We start from the raw sequence: 8,630 nt of genomic DNA, 5'->3' as shown, positions 1-8,630 counted from the left end.
GACGCGGACAGGGGTCCGCGGCCTTACCCAAGAACCAATCATCCAACCGCGAGCGCTCGGGACATGGTGGAGGGGTTCACTCTAAGCCGATGCTCGCCGCGGCCCAGGAAAGCATGGCCGTCATCTCCGGATCAGACCGAGTCTGCACAGCCGTATGCACACCGGAAGGTGGCAGCTGTGACGAGTCGTCACTTCCAAAAGAATCAGACCCACCTTGTGATGCTGCGATGGACATGGTATCCTCCTCTTGGGCGCCAAAGGAAATCCGCGGGGCATCAGAAAAAGGTCCCGCTGAAATCCCCTGAACATTTGGATGCAACTTGGTTGGAACACTGGAGAGGGTACCGCTGGGCACGGACGGATAGTCGGCGCTTTGTTCCAAACCGTCACCCTCAGACCACCCTGGCCACCAGCCGAAGTAGAACCTCTCGAGGAGGCGCTAGATCGGGGTGTGGATGAGGGGACCCTCACTCTTGCGAGATCACTGAGTCTTGATCGTATTGTTAAGATGGTCATGTTCCCGCAGTGAGAACATGAACCAACCACGAGCGCTGCTCTAGCGTGATCAATGCCCATCAAAGTCGGCTACCAGTCTACCGCAACCAGAAGTGCACGGGCGATGCATCTTTAAAAATACGTGCCGCATGAAAGCTCTTTTGTGAGAGAAAAGAAACTCTGAGAGTGTTGAAGCGCCCGGGGAGAAACACACTCACTGGCAAACCCCTTGCACAGATAAGCAGGAAGTGCGCACTCGCCGGGAGATCGCCGTCACACCAACACCAGAGAATCTCGCTCTTCTGTAAAGCTGGCAGTTCAGAGATGGCTTGTGGAACGAAGGATTAACTAAGCGAAAACATATCTATGTGTGGCCAGCGTCTTCTTTATACCCACGAGGTAGGGCAAAGATACGCTATGCAAATTCCGCAGACCCATGACATTTCTTTGCCATTGGCTCGTTTTGTAATACTCAAAGTTGATAGGCTTTCCAAGTGAAACCCCATTGGTCGTCATCGGACGTAACTCGGAGTGACAACGAAAGGGAACTGTACATTTATTGTCTATTACCACCCACTGCTACTTATACCAACAACAGAAATAAACACAGTTACAATAGCTTAATATGTGGGAGAGCGTTGCTATATTGCATTAGGTAGCACTTCAGAGTCAATACCAACTAGTTAGCACATTATTTCTGATTGAAAAGGTTTACTGACAAAATATGGTTAAATTACACTTAAAATAGTTAAAAAATAGATGTATGAGATAATAACCTATATCATTAATTGTACCCAGCATATATGTAAAATGTTACCTGAGAGAGAGAGAGAGAGAGAGAGAGAGAGAGAGAGAGAGAGAGAGAGAGAGAGAGAGAGAGAGAAAGAGAGAGAGAGAGAGAGAGAGAGAGAGAGAGAGAGAGAGGGAGGGAGGGAAAGATATAGACGGAGAGTGTGTAGAGAGTAAGAGAAAATAGGAGGTAAAGAGAGAGAGAGCCCCAAGAAAGAGAGCCAGAGCATTAAAGAGCCAGAGCAACAGTTACAATCTTCTTTTATCCTTTCCCTGACCACGTGACTAAAACCCAAATGTGAGACATTCAAGCTGACCAATCAGATAAATACAACTTCCCCCACGGTACTAAAGGTGTGACAATTCATAGACCCCCAAAGTACACACATCTTGGCCTACAGGCCTTGATCAATATCAGCACCTCAAATCCAAATGGTCATTGGGGAAAGAGGGGGTGGAAAACAGAAAAGCAAATGTCTTTGTTCATTTCAAATATCTTGGATTATTTTCAATCCTACAGCAGGAAAGTTTCTGTGACTCTTTCCAGTTGGCTATTAAGTCTCTTAATAGAGTAGAAGATCTTCAGGCTTAGTTGGTTTCCCCTTCATGTTTGCTCCTGGTATAGTGAGGGCTTTTCTTCAACCTAGACCAGGTTACGTGCTAAAAGTTCCCACAAATGTGGCACAACCTATAATACTGTAGGCCTTTTGCCCTCCCTTTCAGACGGCAGACCTGGAGAAGCTAATCTTGCTGGGTCCACTCAGAGAACCAGATGTTTATGTCCACAGAGCTGCCCTGTGGCACAAATCAGATTTATTTTCAGTCTGCTTTGGGTTACCCAGACGGGGGTTCCACATCAACTAAACAGAGGATAAGCAAGTGGATAGTTGAGGCTTTCTCTCTTGCCTATGAGGTGTGCAGACAACCTTCACCCATGGCTGCACAGTCAATTAGGAATATGGCAGTTTCAAAAGCCTTATTGTCAGGAGTTTCCCTGCCGGAAGTATGTGATGTGGCGGGATGGTCTTCTCCACACATTTGTGAGGTTTTATAATCTGGACTTGAACTCCACATCGGGGTCTCAGGTGATTATCTCCTAGATTTGTGCTCACCGTGATTCACACTAGGACAGGCCCTACTCAGTATGGTGTAGTGGGTATATTGTTCTCATAGCGTCAACATTTGAAGCAGCGTGGAGTTCTCTTGAAAGGGAACGTCTCTGTTACGACTGTAACCCTGGTTCCCTGAAAATACTGCGTCTCCCTGACATACTTCCTACATGCCTGTGATCGACTTGCTTCGGCCAATCAGAAGCTGACATTGTTTGGTCAAGGTGTGCTTTGTAGCTTCCTGGTCATGACGTCACACGCCACGGTATGACGTCCCGCCATGCCATTGGATTGATTTCACACGTGCTTCAAGACACAATCACAGATGGCCTCAACAAAAGCATATACCATTGATTAACAAGTTTTTACTTCCAGAACCCAACTATTGCACTCTATGACAGATGGCAGTAATATCCAGGACCTGTTTGAACACAGTCATTATTTTCACAGTTCCATTTGATTTGAGTGGCACAGAAATGACACACTTCAGCTTTAATCAGGTCAAATGCATGCAAGCGTAGCATCATTAAATCGTTGTTCTTAAGCTCCATGCGTCGCTTTCTAGTGGGATGGAGGTTATAAGATTCATAACAACAGCAGCGGGGTAAGTGAGAGCTGCCATGAATCGCAGCACTGATAGGATGTAAAGTGATGTCTTTGTGAATGTGGGGCCAAGACTTCCCTGAAAGTGAGGCAAATCAAATCTGGGAAATAGCTTCCAGGAGCTGTTTAAAGGTGACAGTGGAGGCACTTTCCTCTTCTCACCAGCACCCTGGAGCACTGGCTTTTTTTCTTCTTCTTTTATTTCCCCTGCTGGTGCTCCAGGACTCACACAATGATTAATTTCTTTTCTCAAAAGCACAATCTTCTGCCATCTACTCGAAGATTCCTCTGCTTATGTTAGTCCATTCTGAAGGCCAACTATTCCAAACACTCTCTCCTGACTTTATGTGACATGTAATATTTAGATTTAGCTATGCAAATATATGCGCTCAGAAGCTTTTTTGATATTTCAACACCATTGCTGTGACATGTAAAGATGAGCGATTAGTGACAAGATTGCTTATTCGTCATTATGTAATATTGTGGTGGCGCCATCAGTCATCTTTCAATAATCTGTTACCTTGAGGGAGAAATGGCATGTGGCAGACCAAATGAAAAGCAATGACCTTCTTAAGTAATTACTGTAGTTCTCACATAAAGCTTTGATCAAAGGACATGACAAATTACAATCACTTTTTCCCATTAACATCTCCTATGCACAGTGAAATACTAACTAAAATGAAGTATTATTCATGATTTATTTTGCACATTCAAACAGATAAGCACATTAAAGAAATTAAAAAATAATTATTATAAACTTATTATAGAACTTATAATTATATTAACAAGTAATTCAAATCCTTAAACATAATATATACTTTGGAATACTACCATAATATATAACAAATGGGGGTGCAATGGGTCATTTATTCGTCCGGAACCGTCATGGTACAGATGTCACGACTGAGTGCATACAGTCAGACAACGAAAACCATCAGTCACAGGCGATCCACACTCCAATCCAGAAGGGGGCACACGCAGTACGGTACGACGCTGTTTGCTAACCACCACAACAGGAAAATGAGCAAAGGAAGAAGAGACGATCTATGCACCAACCCAAAACAAGAGTTCAAATGGCAACCAAAAGCTAATAATAATAATAATAATAATAAGTTTTATTTATCAGCGCCTTTCCAGAGCTCTAGCAATATATAAAAAATATAGCAAAAGCTAGTTGCCTATACATTGAATGTCAATTAATTTTTGTGACGTGACCCACTAACTTAACGGAAAGGAAACGGGGTGGCAGACAGCGGCATCCTGGTTGTTTTCTTTATTTTACAAAAGCACAATGTTTTGTTTTGTTTTGAGTCTAGAGTGTACACGAATCAAAATAATTTTTTTTAATGTCTTACTCTTATCTGTATGACCATAATTTATGACATAAATTATGGGCCCCACAGGTTGAAAACCCCTTCTATAAATTACAAAGTATTTTAAGTTGTTTCCGCTATTATAAAGAGAAAAGTTTATTTGGCTTTGTGCCGATTTGTGTCGTATAAGTCTCACTTCTACAGTCCAGTGATGAAATATGGATCGTCTCAGGTGCCGCTTTACTTGCTGTCTCCTCATGAAAAGGTGAGTCGGCACAGATGTAAATGGCCCTTTTCTCCTTCTCACTCATCTTTCTGTGATCTCTTGGAAAAGCGTACTGAACTTTTTGCATCTGCCAATTTTTATTTTTTATTTTTTATGTTTATAACACAAGAGATGCTATTCAGTTTTGTTGCTGATTGTGACCAAATACAAAATACTATTTTTCAAGAGTGCATTCTGTTTACTGCTTAGTGCTTAATATACTAAAAGAGGCTGTACTGCACCAACTACCGCAGGGGGGCCTAAATGCTGCTATTTGGAACAAACTGTAATTTGCACTACTGTCTATTCAAAGTAAACGAAAAGAAACCTAGCATTGTGGATTTGTTGCTTTTTCCTGTTTTAACGAACTTATATTGAACCGTGACCCCAAAACAGAGGTACAGTATGTACCAAACCCTGACTTCTATCAGGGCTCTCAAGTTTTATCAAAAGTTTAGAGTGAGATTTAGGGGAGGAGCCACCCAAATATTTGCAGCAGCGGTCCCTCGACCCAACCAAATTCGCTTCAATTTTTGCTAGGGGTTCAATTTTGCCGATTGTTCATAATTGACCAGCACAAATGGAAATTATAACAATTGTTAAATCTGATAAAAAGACAAATTCATCCAATAAAATAAATAGTTATATTTAAAAAATACAAATTTATTGAAAAATAAAAATAAATTTGACCCCAAACAAGCCAATTGAACATCAGTGCTCAATGTACTGTACATAACATTGTGTCATAACAACTTGCCCTGAGCATGTATGTCAAGACCCAAACCGGTCACCTTTACAGGGGGTCATCGGATGCCCATTTTCCACAAGTCGGTATGATTTTTTTGGGTCTTCATGTAAAGTTTGTATCATACTTTGGTTAAAATTTCTCAATGGTTGTGTAAAACAACACCCTTTTTACCTCTTCAAAAACAGCTCTGTTCACAGTGACCCGTTTCGGTGCATGTCTCTTTAAATGATAATGAGCAACAACTTTATGGCTTTTTGAGGATTAAAAAAAAGTGAATGGATTTTTTTCGTTGCATGGTGATTGTGTCAACACACTGCAAAGACACATTTATTTGCAAATACCATATAAAAGTGTATTTTGCATCCGATGCCCCCTTTAAAAGAAGTTGGAGAGTTTTTGAATGCATCAGAAATAATTTAGCAAGAATGTGGCTATCCTCCTCAACATCAGCTCTCACTGTCTTTGATCACAGGCAAGAGATATCGTCCAGAAATCGTAAAATCAAAATGCTAAAAAAAAATAAAAAAAAATGAAGATGTCCGCAAACCGCATTCATCAGATCGTGCTCTTTCAACTTCCACTCCGTGTGTGCGCGTGTTGTCTAGTAACGAACAAGCTTGCAGCGGGAACACATAATTTACCCGGAAACAACTAATTCTAATTTCTGATTGGCTGGTAGCTAGCATTTAACTCTGTATAACTCGAGAGTCGAGACAGATGCTAATGTGGGAGGAGACTGGCCAGCAATCAGTTTCAGGTGCAGGTGGTTAGTTCTATCATTAGGACCGCATAAAGGGTTCTTACAGCAACAGGTGGTGATTGTTCTGGCGTGTGTTTGTTGCGCTCAACGTGCAGTCTCTGTACCCATTCATATAGGTAGGTTTTGTTTGTGTGGAATGATTGCACCTCAACGGCGCAATCCCATCTTTCTGTTATGTTTTTCTTTTAGGCTGATTATTTAAGAGGGTTTATTCTCTGTCTGGGAAGCGAGGCAGACAAACATTTATTGCTGCGGTACCTTCAATGGGCTGACGGCCGTGTTGGAATGCTGAATACTGGTAAACGCAGTATACACTAAGACCGATCGTTTGTGAGTTTGATGCAATTAACAGACAAATGTAGTTGATGTAGTAATCTCTTCTCTTGTTTTATAGTACCCTTTATCAATCAGGTTTGGGGATTGAGAGCTGAGATTGGGTAACTGTGTTGCAGCTGTACTTTCGCTAAAGTAGGCTATGTTTTGTTTGATTGTTTTATATTGTGGGCTGCATTGATGTGTACTAACATGCATGTGTCCTTTATTGTTAAAGGGGCAGACCAGCCACTGTTTCTTGTATATTTTAGATTTATATTGTGTTTATTGTTGTTGTTATTCGAGATTGATTTTGATCTTAAAAATTGTTTTTCTTTGTTTCCTGGTACTGCTCTCCTCTTTTTGTATGTTCCAGTGCTCAAAGACTTTTGTACAGGGCCGGGCCTGCATCTACACTAAAGCCTCCTTCGGTGTGATTTGGGTGGTGTGACACTGCTGTGTGGTGTGTACTTGAGGTTGGCACTGAAATAGTGACTTAAAGGTTACTACTTATTTGCGGTGTATGCTGTGGGGTTTCTTCTGTTTTCTCTTGTCTCTTACAGGTGGTAGGAGGTCCACAAGGGCAGGCCCGCCCCTCTTGCAGTCTTGAGGAGAGCTAATTCTAATTTTTTTGTGACTGTTATTATCAACACGTTTTAACATTTGATGGTTTTATTGGAACAATAAAATTGTTATATTTTTATAAACTACATCTGTTGTCCAAATCCATAGTGACCTGTAGAGGGCTCCTCCTGCCTTAAGTAAGGAGGTGGCGTAGTCAGTTTATGGTTCCTACACTACACTATGAACTCGGCAGAGAACTTCCCTCCGTTTGCCTGCGCCTCGTCCATTAATTGAATAGCGGGACAAGTTCCCTTACTCCTCAGCGTGAGAAATACAAGGTGTGGCGTGTGAACGGGTTGAAATGCGTGTGTCTCAATGCGTGAGACTTGAGAGCCCTGTTCTATGTACCGTTACACCCCTAATAACTAAGTATTGTTTGTTCATGGTCACTATTATAGTTAACTAATGTTAACAAATTAAACCAACCTTATTGTAAAGTGTTACCAATTTTCCCCTCACTGCATATCCATTTGTCTCAGAAGAACATCAATATTATGAGCTTTTGGGATAGTCTGGGATGTTGTTCAAAGGTAAAGCTTTTGTATGTTAAGGTCATTTGTCATTCACCCAATGTTTCTGGAAGAGATGCAGTAAAACCCACTGAGAGCGATGCTGCACAATAAGACCTTAGATAGTAATAAAAACTAATATTGATCTGAGGTCCATCCTTCATAAAGACATATCTAGAAACCTTTTCAAGACACATGAGATATGTGACCTTCAAAATATTGAAAATGTTATCCTTGTTTTGTTGCAATTACTTGAAAACAAGTCACAGCAATACACTCTAATAAACATGGATGTTTTTGGATGTCAAGAGATAATGGCACGACACTTCAAGTACCGAATGTTTCTCCTTAATTCTCTGTTATGAAAATTTTACTGCAAGTGTTTGGAGAGCTCATAATGAAAAAGCATAGTCGAGCTTCTCCGATTCAATTTACTGTCACCGCTAACAGGTTCAGTCTCACAGTTGTGCCGTTTGAAACTTCCATTCAGCTGTGGGTGAAAATGAGGCGCACGGAACATTAAGCTACACCTCACTCAGCCGAATCCTGTTCCCAGAACATGCTGAGGAGTCACACAACTGCCTAATCATCTCCTCCCAAACTGTGGCCTTGCCGGATGGCTTTGCAGCTGCGAGAGTCATTACATCCTGTCCTTATCACAAGTACAGCACTTTACATTTGATTGCGCTTTACATGAAAATGCATTACATCCATCTTTCTAACGCTATGGATTCTTTTCTGTTTGAGGCCTTTTATAGGTCCTGTGATTTGAAGATGAGTGTTATGACTTGGTGTAATATGACAAAGTTGCTGCACCAGCATTTTTTTTAAACTGTGGAGAGGGAAATCTGCCTCCATGCCTGTCTTAGCGTGGTTTGTTTAAAGGGGGAAATGTGTGCAAGGAGACATAGGCATTGCTCACAAGCAATTACGTTGCTTTCTGCTGGCGTCCTCCACTAGCTACCTCAATATCTTTTCTTTCCCCAGATGGTGCTCAGGGCGTGTGAGCAGATTATGGTGTGGGGAGAGGATTTTTGTCGGGGAGCACAGATAAGCTATTAAATCGGCCATGCTCTCAAATCAAACCTCTCAGAGTGTGGCCT

General features: G+C 41.7%; 1 long non-coding RNA gene across 1 annotated transcript; it reads left to right on the top strand.

The window, feature by feature from the left end:
* Window positions 1–6,240: 6,240 nt before the first annotated feature.
* LOC143744210 (uncharacterized) lies at window positions 6,241–7,005 on the top strand. Its single transcript, XR_013205810.1, has 3 exons — window positions 6,241–6,380; window positions 6,477–6,550; window positions 6,958–7,005. It is a non-coding gene; the product is annotated as an uncharacterized LOC143744210 (long non-coding RNA).
* Window positions 7,006–8,630: the final 1,625 nt, after the last annotated feature.

Source organism: Siphateles boraxobius, unplaced genomic scaffold (assembly GCF_051911475.1).
Source record: "Siphateles boraxobius isolate OS27281-9 unplaced genomic scaffold, OSU_SipBor_1 2, whole genome shotgun sequence".
NCBI classification, from domain to species: Eukaryota; Metazoa; Chordata; class Actinopteri; order Cypriniformes; family Leuciscidae; genus Siphateles; species Siphateles boraxobius.
Note: the sequence above shows the minus strand (reverse complement) of the source record. Positions and strands in the feature narration are given on the sequence as shown.